We start from the raw sequence: 13,773 nt of genomic DNA on the forward strand, positions 1-13,773 counted from the left end.
TGTTAACCCAATTGAGGTGTACAAAAATATGAGGCCTGTCTGGACAGGGAAGACAGAAAAGATGTGTTTGCCCTAGCTGTGAGGGGGCAATTAACAGGGAGCATAGATTTAAGGTGATTGATAAAGGATTAGAAGGGACCTGAGGAGAAACTTTTTCAGCTGAGGGAGGTGGGAATGTGGAAATCGCTGCTTAAGTTGGTGGTTGAGGCTGAAGCACTCAACTCATGAAAGAGTACCTGGATCTTCATCTGAAGTGCTGTGGCCTGCAACACTACAGACCAGGTTCTGGAAAATGGAACAAAAATGAGCAGCTGGTTTATTTTTTATTTTTGGGGGATGAGTGAATGGCCGCTTTCTGCACTGTTTCAATAGTTCTAACAGGCATAAATTGGCAACAAAAGTTTTTTTTTAAGTAACTTAAGACTTCTATGTACACAATTCCCTTGTCGTAAATGCACCGTTTCTGGACTGGTGAGGTTACGGCAAAAGGGTTTACATCGCCTAACCACGAATGTAGACGATTTTAACCAGGCAGTTACTACTGTTTCTACAGTTACTACTGTTTCTACAGTTACTACCGCTGTGATCACAATCTCAAATTTAAATGCAATAGTTGATCTACCATTCTTAATGAACTAGTATCAATTGTTGCCTGAGGTCTAAAGTTGCAACTTCTACCGTTTGTGTTGAAATGTTTACAAATTCCACTCCTGAAAAATCCAATTTTAGATTTTGCCCCCTGGACTTAAGCATCCTGAAGCCAGACTCCACATTCATTTGCAGGGATTTCATCACCTCAGTGACGTCAGGGCTTTGTAGCTCCCAGTTAGCTAACTGTTCCTTTATTAGAAATTATAAAGTTGTTCTCACCCCTTTGCAGCCTACGTCCCCACGTCCTTTCAGCTTTTCCTGCTTCCGCACTCCACTACTCGACGACTCTGCGTCACTCAGCAGCTCCCCCTGTACCCTGCCTTCCTCGTCACCCACGATCTCACTGACTTTTTCTCCAGTCGCCTCTGCTTTTGAATTATTTTGAGATTTTTGTGGCTGGTTTTGGACGTAAATTCACCCGCCTACTTATTTTGATGCTGGCGAGGGAGCTTCTACAGGGGAAGGGTTCCCGTGATGCATACTCGATAGGGTCCATGCCAGACGTGAGGCATGACTGTGAAACAATCAAAGATGGGGTACTATGAAAATACAGGTGTGGCCCTGGCTGTTCAATGCATAGGGAAGTGCACATGTGCGGTGGATTGGGAGTCTCTACGGACAATAAACTATGCGTGTTTGTGGTTTGGGCAATGGCCGTAGTTTCTGATACTGGGACTATGAGGCATATAGAATACAAGGTGGTAAAGTGTGAGGTTATGCACTTTGGAAGGAGAAATAGGGCATAGACTATTTTCTAAAGGGAAATACTCAGGAAATCACTAGCACAAAGGGACTTGGGAGTCCTTGTTCACGATTCTCTTAAGGTTAACGTGTAGGTTCAGTTGGCAGTTAGGAAGGCAAATGCAATGTTCGCATTCATGTCAAGAGGGCTAGAATACAAGACCAGGGATGTACTTCTGAGGCTGTATAAGGCTCTGGTCAGACCCCATTTGGAGTACTGTGAGCAGTTTTGGGCCCTGCATCTAAGGAAGGATGTTTTGGCCTTGGAAAGGGTCCAGAGGAGGTTCACAAGATGATCCCTGGAATGAAGAGCTTGTCATATGAGGAGCGGTTGGGGACTCTGGGTCTGTACACGTTGGAGTTTAGAAGGATGAGGGGGCGAATCTTATTGAAACACAGGATACTGGGAGGCCTGGATAGAGAGGACGCGGAGAGGATATTTCCACTGGTAGGAAAAACTGGAACCAATGGACTCAGTTTCAGACTAAGGGGACGATCCTTTAAAACAGAGATGAGGAGGAATTTCTTCAGCCAGAGGGTGGTGAATCTGTAGAACTCTTTGCTGCAGAAGATTGGAGGCCAAATCATTGAGTGTCTTTAAGATAGATAGGTCCTTCATTAATAAGGGGATCAGGGGTTATGGGGAGAAGGCAGGAGGATGGGGATGAGAAAAATATCAGCCATGATTGAATGGCGGAGCAGACTCGATAGGCCGAGTGGCGTAATTCTGATCCTGTGTTGTGTGGTCTTGTGGGGCAGATCCAGGTACTTTAAAAAGGAGTTTAGAGTCTCTGCCTGCACTATTAACTCAGACAGCGAATTCCAGACACCCACCACCATCTGCTTAAAAAGGTTTTCCCCTCATGTCCCTTCTAATCTTTCTGCTACTTTGCTTGAATCTATGATCACTGGTTTTTGAACTCTGCCAAGGGAAACTGTCTCATCTATCTCGATCCCTGACAACTTTGTATACCCCCCGGCCTCCTCTGTTCCAAGTAAAACAACCCCAGCCTCTCCAATCTCTCCTCACAGCTATAATTCTCGAGCCAACATTCTAGTAAATCATCTCTCCACTCTTCGGAGCAATTCATCGAACAGTTGTGGCATCGCCAGTGTTTAAACAATTTCATCCTTTTTTCCCTACTTTTGTATTCTATACCTCTGCCAATGAGGGAGAGCATTCCATAACACTTCTTTACAACCTTATCTACCTGTACTGCTACCTTTAGGGACTTATGCACTTGTATGCCAAGATCTCTCACTTTCAGTATATTCCTATTAATTGCGTATTCACTTTTACTGTTTCTCCTCCATAAATGCATTGCCACACACTACCCAGAGTTAAACTCCATCTGCCACTTTCCTGCCCACTCCACCAACCCATCTATATCATTTGGAGCTCCCCTCCACACTATCCACTATGCTGCTGATTTTTGTGTCATCTGCATGTCCCCCACGTTCAAGTCCAAATCGTTAACGTATAAAACATACATCAGGAGTCCCAACACCAAGCCCTGTGGCACACCACATGAAATAGCTTTCCATTCGCAGGGGCAGTCTCCAGCTCCTCGATTCTGAGCCGAAATTCCTTGAGAGATGTTTCTTCTCTGGCTGTCTATCTGCAAATTTCCTGATTTTTCAGTTTCAAAAATACTGAGAACAATGGAAACTTTTTTATTTGATCTTACACGGGCCTGTAGTTGCTCAGCAATGCCTGCATGCCTTTGTTGCCGAATGACTTTTTACGTCGTAGCACTCTCTATCACATGGCGTGGCACAGTGGTTAACACTTCTGCCTCACAGCTCCAGGGTCCAAGGTTCAATTCCGGTCTCGGGTGACTGTCTGTGTGTAGTTGGCACTTTCTCCCCATGTCTGCGAGGGTTTTCACCGGGTGCTCTGGTTTCCTCCCATAGTCCAAAAATGTGCAGGTTAGGTGGATTGGCTATGCTAAATTGCACCTTAGTCTCCAAAAGGTTAGGTGGGGTTACAGGGATAGGGTTGAAATGTGGGGTTCAGTTAGCAGGGTGCTCATTCCAATAGCCAGTGCAGATTCGATGGGCCGAATGGCCTCCTACTGCACTGTAGATTCTGTGATATGATGAATCTTGACAGTCTTGAATTTCTGTCAGTGCAACTGGTATGGCCACAATAGAATCCCAGTTGGAAGTGAAACGAACCCCCACACATACAAACACCTCTCTCCAGCATGAATCCAACTACATGTCGCTTTCAGGCACAGAAACATTAAAATAAACTCACCTAAAACTATACCTTATGTGGAATGTTTGCATATATAATACACACACACACATATGCATGTATACACATACATGCGCACACACGTACCCCTTAAAACCACCTTTGGGTTGCTAGCACTATACTAATTTTTATTGTGATGGACTCGAGCATTTTCCCCACTACCAACATCAGGCTGAGTCATCTATAATTCTCTGTTTTCTCTCGAGCTCCCTTTTTAAATAGTGGGGTTGCCCTCCAATCTGTGGGAACTGTTCCAGAATCTACAAAATCTTGGAGGCTGACCACCTATGCATCCACTATTTCTTGGGCCAAATTGCTTAAGTACTCTGGGATGTAGATTCGGGGCCCTGGGGATTTATTGACCACCTATTTCCCCAACACCATTTCCCTGTTAATACAGATTTCCTTCAGCTTCTCTCCCTTACTAAAACCCGACATTTCGGCACGAAAACCCAACATTTCTGGTACGTTATTTCTTTACTCCTTTGTGAATACCAGTCCAAAGTATGTATTTACTTGGTCAGCCATTTCTTTGTTCCCATTATCAGTTTCAAGGGAACTACATTTGCCTTAACCAAACCTTTTCTTCGCATACCTGTAGAAGCTTATACAGTCAGTTTTTATTTTCCCCGCAAGCTTACTGTGGCACTGTATTTTCCCCTTCTCAATCAACCCCTTTGTCCTCCTTTTCTGAATTCTTAACTGCTCTCAATCCTCAGCTCTGCTGTTGTTTTTCAAGCCAAATTGTATGCACCTTCCTTGGGTCAAATATTATTTCTAATTTCCTTTCTACGTTTTAGTTTTATGTCAGACAGGAATGAGCAATTATTGCAATTCAACCATGCCCTTTTTGAATATTTGTCATTGCCTGTCCAGCGTCTTCTCTTTTAAGTAATGTTCCCCAATCCAGCATAACTAATTCACGTCTCATACGATCATTGTTTCTTTTATTTGGATTCCGGAACCCGAGATTCAGAACAAACTAAGTCACGCCGTCTTGATGGAGAATGCTAACACGTTACCATGGCTCATCCCCAAGAGGCCTTGCAATTAGATTGTCAATTCTTCCTTGCTTATTACACAAGATCCACTCTTGGAAGCCTGTTCTCCAGCTCCTCAATGTTTTGGTCCAGAAAACCATCCCATGTACGCTCCAGGAATTCCATATCTTCCACACTGTTACGAATGTGATTTTCCCACTATGTGTGAGATTAAAGTCACCCATAATTACAGATATTCCTTTATCGCAAGTGTCTCTAGTTTCCTGTTTGTGCTATTTCCAACATAGCCAGCAGAGTTTGGTGATCCGACTACAACTTTACTTATGTTTTTTGGCCTTGCTTTTTTCCCCACACAGATTCCACATCGCTGGAGCTAATATCCTTCCCCACTATTAAATTAATTTCCTCTTTAAGCAGCGATGCGACCCCACTGCCTTTTCCTTTTTGTCTGTCCTTGCTAAATACTCAATACACCTGGATGTTCAATTCCAATCTCTTGTCACCCTGTAGCCATGTCTCCATCATCCCGACTATATCGTACCCAATTCCAAAGATTTCTGTGATTAAGTCATGCACTTTATTACGAATGCTGTGCACATTAAGGCACAAAGCCTAAAGGCCTGTCCTTTTAATATTCCTTGTCCTGTTATTTTTCACTGTGGCCCTGTTTCATTCAATTCTGGCCCTTGATTTCTCTGCCCATCGCTTTTCTTATTCCCCTTTCTGTCTTTCGTTCTTGTCCAAGTTTCCCTCTCCTCTGACCCCTTGCATAGGTTCCCAATCCCCTGCCATTTTAGTTTAATTCCTCCCCAACCACTCCCAAATATTCCCACTAGGACAGTGGTTTGAAATTTTTTTTTCTCAGGACACACTTTTGGCAACAGGCCAACCTTCGGAACCCACACTGGCCGGCACACACCATGCTCACTTACCACCCCATCATCCCTTTAATTAACATTCCCCGATCCACCACAATTAACTCGTGAATGGGGAGCCTGCTTAGTTCTCATGATCTCATTCCAGTCTGTGTCACAGGACGACATGACAATGCACCTATCGGCGTCTTCACCTTTGTGAGAACAGAAAATCAAATCCCGTGCATGTAGGTCGTTGTGAAGGGCAATCGCAGCAAAATCTTGTTTTAGACACTGTCACCTGACCTGCTCACTGCTGCCACTTATGGCTGGAAGATTACACACAGTCTTATTTTGCTGTGTTAGAATTCTGTTATCCGAGGATCCGGGTTCAATCCCGGTCCTGGGTCACTGTCTGTGTGGAGTTTGTACATTCCCCGCCCTGGGGAAATGTCTCTGGCTGTCCACTCTATCCATGCCTCTCATCACCTTGTACACCTCTATCAAGTCACCTCTCTTCCTTCTTCCCTCCAGTGAGAAAAGCCCTAGCTCCCTCAACCTTTCTTCATAAGACATGCCCTCCAGTCCAGGCAGAATCCTGGTAAATCTCCTCTGCACCCTCTGTAAAGCATCCACATCCTTCCTATGATGAGGCAACCAGAACTGGACACACTATTCCAAGTGTGGTCTAACCAGGATTTTATAAAGCTGCAGCAAAACCTCTTAAACTCAATCCCTCTGTTAGTGAAGGCCAACACACCATATAGCTTCTTAACAACCCTATCAACCTGGGTGGCAACTTTGAGGGATATTTCTACGTGGACCCCAAGATCCCTCTGTTCCTCCACATATCCAAGAATCCTGCCTTTAACCCTGTATTCAGCATTCAAATTCGGCCTTCCAAAATGAATCACCACATTTATCTAGGTTGAACTCCATCTGCCACTTCTCAGCCCAGCTCTGCATCCTGTTGTAACCTGAAACAACCCTCGACACTATCTACAACTCCACCAACCTTTGTGTCATCGGCAAACTTTCTAACCCACCCTTCCACTTCCTCATCCAAGTCATTTATAAAAACCACAAAGAGCAGAGGTCCTAGAACAGCTCCCTGAGGGACACCACTGGTCACCGACCTCCAGGCGGAATACTTTCTATCCGCTACCACTCGCTGTCTTCTTTCGGCCAGCCAATTCTGTATCCAGACAGCCAAATTTCACTATATCACATGCCCCTTAACTTTCTGAATGAGCCTACCATGGGGAACCTTATCAAATGCCTCACTGAAATCCATATACACCACATCCACTGCCCGACCTTCATCAATGTGTCTCGTCACATCCTCAAAGAATTCAATGAGGCTTGTGAGGCAATGACCTGTCCCTCAGAAAGCCATGCTGACTATCTTTAATCAAACTATGTTTTTCTAAATAATCATAAATCCTATCTCCTAGAATCCTTTCCAATATTTTGCTCACCACAGACATCAGACTGATGGTCTGTAATTCCCTGGGATTTCCCTATTCCCTTTCTTGAACAGGGGAACAACATTCGCCTCCCTCCAAGCATCCGGTACTACTCCAGTGGAGAGTGAGGATGCAAAGATCATCGCCAACAGTGCAGCAATCTCCTCCCTCGGTTCCCGTAGTAACCGTGGGTTTATCCCGTCTGGCCCAGGGGACATCTATCCTGATGCTTTTTAAAATTTCCAGCACATCCTCCTTCTTAATATCAACCTGTTCGAGTCTATTAACTGGTTCACGCTGTTCTCATGAGCAACAAGGTCCCTCTCTCTGGTGAATACTGAAACAAAATATTCATTTAGGCCTCCCCTTTCTCCTCAGACATGAGGCACAAGTTCCCTCCACTATCCCTGATCGGCCCTATTCTCACTCTGAATATCCTCTTATTTTCACATGTGTAGAATGCCTTGGGGTTTTCCCTAATCCTTCCCGCCAGGGCTTTTTCATGCCCCCTTCTCGCTCTCCTAACTGCATTTTTAAGTTCCTTCCTGGCTACCTTGTAACCCTCTAGAGCCAAGTCAGATCCTTGCTTCCTCAACCTTGCGTAAGCTTCCTTCTTCCTCTTGACTAGAAGCTCCACTTCTCTTGTCATCCAAGGCTCCTTCACCTTACCATTCCTTCCTCGTCTCAGTGGGACAAAACTATCCAGCACTCGCAGCAAGTGCTCCTTAAACAGCCCCCACATTACTATTGCGTATTTCCCTAAGAACAACTGTTCCCACTTTATGCTCCTCAGCTTCTGCCTAATAGCAGTATAATTTTCCCTGAATGTTAGCATTCATTTCGTGAGGGTTACAATACAAGAGCAGAGATGTACTTCTGAGGCTGTATTATGCTCTGGTCAGACCCCATTTGGAGTATTGTGAGCAGTTTTGGACCCCGTATCTAAGGAACAATGTGCTGGCCTTGGAAAGGGCCCAGAGGAGGTTCACAAGAATGATCCCCGAAATGAAGGGCTTGTCATATGAGGAGCGGTTGAAGACTCTGGGTCTGTACTCGATGGAGTTAGTAAGGATGAAGGGGGATATCATTGAAACGTATAGAATACTGAGAGGTCTAGATAGGGTGGATGTGGAGAAGATGTTTCCACTAGTCGGAGAGACTAGAACCTGAGGGCACAGCCTCAGACTGGTGACAATCCTTAAAAAGAGAGAATGGGAGAAATTTCTTCAGCCAGAGGGTGTCTGAATGTGGGGAACATACTGACGCAGAAGGCTGTGGAGGCTGTCATTGTCTGAAGGTTCTTGGTTAATAAGGGGATCAGCGGTTACGCTGAGAAGGCAGGAGAATGGGGATGGGAAAATATCAACCATAATTGAATGATGGAGCTCACTGCTGAATGGCCCAATTGTGCTCCTATATCTTGTGGTCTTCTGGTTCTCATTTAAAAGTCGGGAATGGCTGCCATCCTCAATTTAAGTGCCACAGTGGCCCTTGTGCCCTTCGCCCGCAGGATCGCCGCCATCGATCTCTCCATGACACACCTGCAGGTTGCGACCCGCACTTTGAAAACCCTGCCCTCAGACATTTGCCATGGTCCTTGCTCCAGTCTAACCCATCCAGTATGTACTGGCCCCCTCTCCCCCAGAACCTGCCCAAATGTCCCAGGAATCTGAAACCCTCCCCATGTAGTCATCTGATATATCCTGCTATTTCTGTTCTGAAATAGCATATGGCACTGGTAGTCTGATTGATTGACTGATATGATTTATTGTCACGTGTACCGAGGTGCAGAGAAAAGTACCATTCTGTGTATAGTCCATGCAGATCGTTCCAGCCATGAAAAACCTCGGACATGCGTAAATACACAATGTAAGTCCATAGGCAGCAGGTGAAGCATACAGAGTGTAGCACTACTCAGGAGAGACGTCTGAAGAGATCAGTCCCTGATAGTAACCCTGATATCACTGTCTTTGAGGTCCTTCTTTTCTGCTTACTTCCTAATTCCCTATATTCTGCTTTTCGGACTTTATCCCTTTTGTTACCTCTATCCTTTGCACCAATCTTTACCACAAATTCTGGCTGTTCACTCTTTCCCCCCCCCCCCCCTCCAAAATGCGTAGTAGCCCCTTTGAGACATTCCTTCCAGCAGTAATACAATGTACCATCCTGGAGTCTCGTTTGCTACCACAGAAAAGCCTATCTGTTCCCCGAATAATTGAATCCGCTATGACTGTTGCCTTTCACTTGTCCCCTGTACAGCAGAGCCAACTGCGATGCAACAAGTTTAGCTTCTGCTGCTTCTTAACCCCGAGAGACCATTCCCCCAATAGGGGGAATATAGGTAGAAGGGGTATATCTGTTTTCTAGGGGAGTAGCCACAGGTGATTCCTGCACTGCCTGCCTAGTCCTCGTGCTCTGCCTGGTGGGCAGCCATTGCCTTCCTACCTGTGGAGTCTGAGCCAATGGTGTAATCACCTCTTTTTATCCCTGTGATCCATTGTACTCTCCGCCTTGCGGATGTTCCTCCGTGTCGCCAGCCGCTGCTCCATCTTTGAAACCCGGGCTTCTGGGAGCTGCAGCTGCAGGTAGTTTCTGCACACGCATTGGTCCAGGGTACTGGAGATGTTCTCGACTGCACACATACAGCAGGAGGAGCACACCTCGGCTTTGATCTCTCCTGTCATGATTTACCCCTTTAACATAAAACCATTTGGAAGATACTTAATATGAATTACTTGAGGGCCCTTCTTTCCTAGTCCTTGTTACTATGGAATATATACTGTACAAATTGGATCACAAAATATCGACCTTGCAAACTATAAGTTATAAAAGTAGTAAATATTTACCTGACCATACTCGCCCAATCAGCTGTTTCCACTTGCCCCATGTCCAGAAGATGGCGCCAGAGCGAGGCGGCTCTCTGCGAGCTCTCCCCAACAGATCCACTTTTTACTTAACTTATACTCGTTATTCCCTTTTCTTCCCATGTACTTAATGATCTGTTGAGCTGCTCGCAGAAAAATACCTTTCACTGTACCTCGGTTAAATACGATCCCTGTGACACTTTTAAATCCCAATGTCAGTTCAGGGGCTCCAGACATCAAGCTTGCACTCCGCTCTCATTCTCGTTCCTTCATGCGTTCTTTTATAATCCCGGCTCCACCCTCAATCTAGCTCTTTGATCCTCCCCGCTCCACTCTCAGTAATGCTCTTTCTCGCGCTCTTTGATCCTCCCAGTTCCGCACGGTCCCGCTCTTGCGCTCTTTTATGCTTCTGGCTGCGCTCTCCGTCTCGCTCTTTCTTACGCTCTTTTATCCTCTTTTATCCTCCAAGCACCACTCTCAGTCACGCGCTTTCTTGCGCTCTTTTATCCTCTCTTATCCTCCAAGCACCACTCTCAGTCACGCTCTTTCTTGCGCTCTTTCTTGCGTTCTTTCATGCTCCTGGCGCTGTTCTCAGCCTTGCTCTTTGTCACGCTTTTTTTCCTCCCAGCTCTCAGTGTTCCTCTTTTTGCCATCCTTTTATGCTCCAGGCTCTGTGCTCAGTCTAACTCTTTCATCCTCCCAGCTCTACGCTTGGTCCTGCTCTTCCACAAGGACCTTTACCTCCCCGGCTCCGCTGGTTTTGTGAAGACACCCTGTTCCAAATGGTGTCCGTGCAGATTCTCTGCACTTGTGGCTCTTTCCTTAGTGGTGCCTGTGTTGAGTCTGTGCAGTTACTCCTCCAAACCTCTTGGTGTCCTCTCTGCAATTATCTTTCTTTTGGTAATACACATCATGTACATTGATGTCAGGCTGAAGTTTAGTAGGTTTCAGATGGTAATTCATGAAACACAGAAGAAAAGCCAAGCGAGAGTATGGAAATAGACTGGCAGCTAAAGGATAATGCAAAAGCAGAAATACCATGATGGGGGCTGGGCACTGACCATCATTTTCTCGTCTTCCTTTGACTCAGATGTGTTGCCAGAGGACTGAAGATTTGTAAATGTTACACTCTTGTTCCAAAAAGGGTGTAATGATATGCCCAGCAATTACAGGCCGTTCAGTTTCAACTCTGGGGTGGACAGCATCGAAAAATCATAGTTTGTGAACAAATTCATAGCCACTTAGGTAATGGTGGATTAATTAAGGAAAGCCAGCATGAATTTGAAAGGAAATCATGTTCAACTAACTTGCTTGGGTTCTTTTTGAAGAGGTAACCGAGAGGATTGATCCGGGTATGTTTTTTTTTTTACTGTGGCCACACAGCAGATCCTAAAGTGAGTAGGAGCACCTCCTGAACCTCTAAATGCTGTCCACCATCTACCAGGCACAAGTCAGGAGTGTAATGGAATACTCTCCACTTGGCTTGAATGAGTGCAGCTCCAACAACACTCAAGAAGGTCGACACCATTCAGCACAAAGCAGCCCGCTTGATTGCTCCCCCTTCCACGAATATCCAAACCCTTAGCCACCAACAAACAGTTGCAGCCGTGTGTATCATCTACAAAATGCACTGCAGGAACTCGCCAAGATTCTTTCGGCAGCACTTACCAAGCCCCCGACCGCTATCATCGAGAAGGACAAGGGCAGCAGATACCTGACCGCACCACTGGAGGCTCCTCTCCAAGTCACTCACTGTCCTGACTTGGAAATATATCTCCATTCCTTCAATGTCCAAATCCTGGAATTGCCTCCCTAACAGCTCGGGATGTACCTACACCTCAGGAACTGCAGCGATTCGAGAAGGCAGCTCACCAGCACCTGAAAGGCAACTAGGAATGGGTAATAATTCCTGGTCGAGCCAACGACACCCATTTCCAGTAAATAAATAAAAAAGAAATGCCGTTGATTTAGTGCACATCAAGTTGCAGATGCCATTTGATGCAGTACTGCACTCAAACTGTGGTATCAATTGGACCTGGTGGAATGAACAGGGTGATAGCAACGTGGATATTATATTGGCTCTGACATGAAACAGGGGTGTGGTTGATGGATGTTTTTTCGACTGGATGATTGTTTATCGACAAGTTCACTCGATCGTCGTGAGAACCCTTGCCGTTCATGATTATATGGGTACATTAATGTACAACTTGCATCTTGGCGTAGGTGACACCATTTTAAAACTTGCGGATGCGACAAAACTTGGAAGTATTTTGACTTGTGAGGAGGATAGTGTGGAACTTCAAAAGGACATTGAGAGCTTGTTGGAATGGGCAGATTCTGATTACATTTAATGCAGAGAAGTGTAAACCGAATTTATGTTTGTTGGAGGAATGAACAGAGGGAGCATCAGATAAAGGGGACATCTCCAAAGGAGCAGAGGGACCTGGCTGCAGATGTGCATCAAGCATTAAATGTGCCGAATAGGTTGAGAGTGATTAATCAAGCATACACCATCAGAGGCTTTATTAATAGGGACGTAAAGTATATGAGCCAGGAGGTTAGGTTAAACTTAATATAAAACAGCTGGTTCAGCATTCATTTCTGGGCACTTCATTTTAGGGAAGGTATGAAGGCATTCCGGAAGTAGAGGGAAGATTCCTGAGAATGGACCCAGTGATGTGGAACTCCAGTTACGTGGACAGATTGGAGAAGTTGGGACTGTTTTCCTTGAAGAGAAGGTTGAGTGGAGAATTGATGGTGGGATTCAACTTAAATCTGGATGGGATATCTCGGGGATACCTTGTAGAGTTTTGGTCACCTTACTTAACAAGGGGCCCACTTGCAATGCAACTAGTTGAGAGAAAGCTCACTGGGCTCATTCGTGGGCTGAACGGGGTTAGTCTTACGAGGAAAGGTTGAACACGCTGGGCCTGTGCCCATTGGAGTTTCAAAGAACGAGAGGTGATCTTATTGAAACTCAAAAGATTCTCGGGGCGGACTTGACAGGGTGGGTGCTGAGAGGAAGTTTCCCTCTCGTGGGGACTCTCAAACTATTTTCACAGTAAGAGATCTCCTATTTTATGATGGAGATGAAGATTAATTGCTTCTCTGAGGGTTGTTGTCTGTGGAATACTCTCCCAAGAGTGAAGCTGTGCAAGGTGTGGACCATTGAGTATATTAAATGCCGAGATTTTGATCGACAAGGGATTTGAGGATGGTTCTTCGGGGGCGGTTTCTGGCAGGAAAGTGGAGTTGAGGCTACAATCAGATCAGTCATGATTTCTTACCTGGCAAAGGAGGAGAGAAGGTGGGAGAATGCCACCAGGCGATTTGCCCCTTGTTGGAGAGCAAGCACAGACTGAGTGGCCGATTGGCTGGAACCATTCTGCGCTGTGGGCAACCCGAGTTTTCCTCCCCCAACCCACCCCCTTCTTTTCATCCAGCCAAATGAGCGTAACAGGTCCCAGAGGAAAGCATCAGTTTAGATAAAACCTGTCCGTTCAAATGCCCAGTGGAGCATTGGCACTTTGTAAGATGGCCACAAGATGGACCTATTTTCTGGTCGCTTTCCTCCTGGAACCAGTGTGAGGAACTGGAGGGTAGCAGTACTGCAAGCTGGCCACACAAGGGCGCTGCCTCACTGTTACCTTGCACTGGCTCACTGAGGACTCGCGGTGGCGGAAGAAGGTAACAGCAACAGCTAGTCAGGTGCAGCAACATTGACATCCATTCTATGTTTGTGCCTGAACTGATCTCCCAGCTGGACATATTGAAAGTTACAGCACAGAAGGGTGCCACACAGCCTATTCCTATTGTCCCAATCTAAAAACATTTTTTTTCCTGCCCTGCTGCTCTCTGCATTTCTTTATCTGCCCATGCAATATCTGGCTCTCCCCAAGTCTTTGTAGAATTGTTGCTGGAGCTTCCCAGCGCACA

General features: G+C 45.7%; 1 protein-coding gene across 8 annotated transcripts in view; it reads left to right on the forward strand.

Annotated features, from left to right (window-relative positions):
- The window catches only part of LOC119967867 (E3 ubiquitin-protein ligase ZFP91-like), a 125,352-nt gene that overhangs the window by 57,947 nt on the left and 53,632 nt on the right, over positions 1-13,773 (forward strand). The gene's annotated exons all lie outside the window — the stretch shown is intronic.

Source organism: Scyliorhinus canicula, chromosome 6 (assembly GCF_902713615.1).
Source record: "Scyliorhinus canicula chromosome 6, sScyCan1.1, whole genome shotgun sequence".
NCBI classification, from domain to species: domain Eukaryota; kingdom Metazoa; phylum Chordata; class Chondrichthyes; order Carcharhiniformes; family Scyliorhinidae; genus Scyliorhinus; species Scyliorhinus canicula.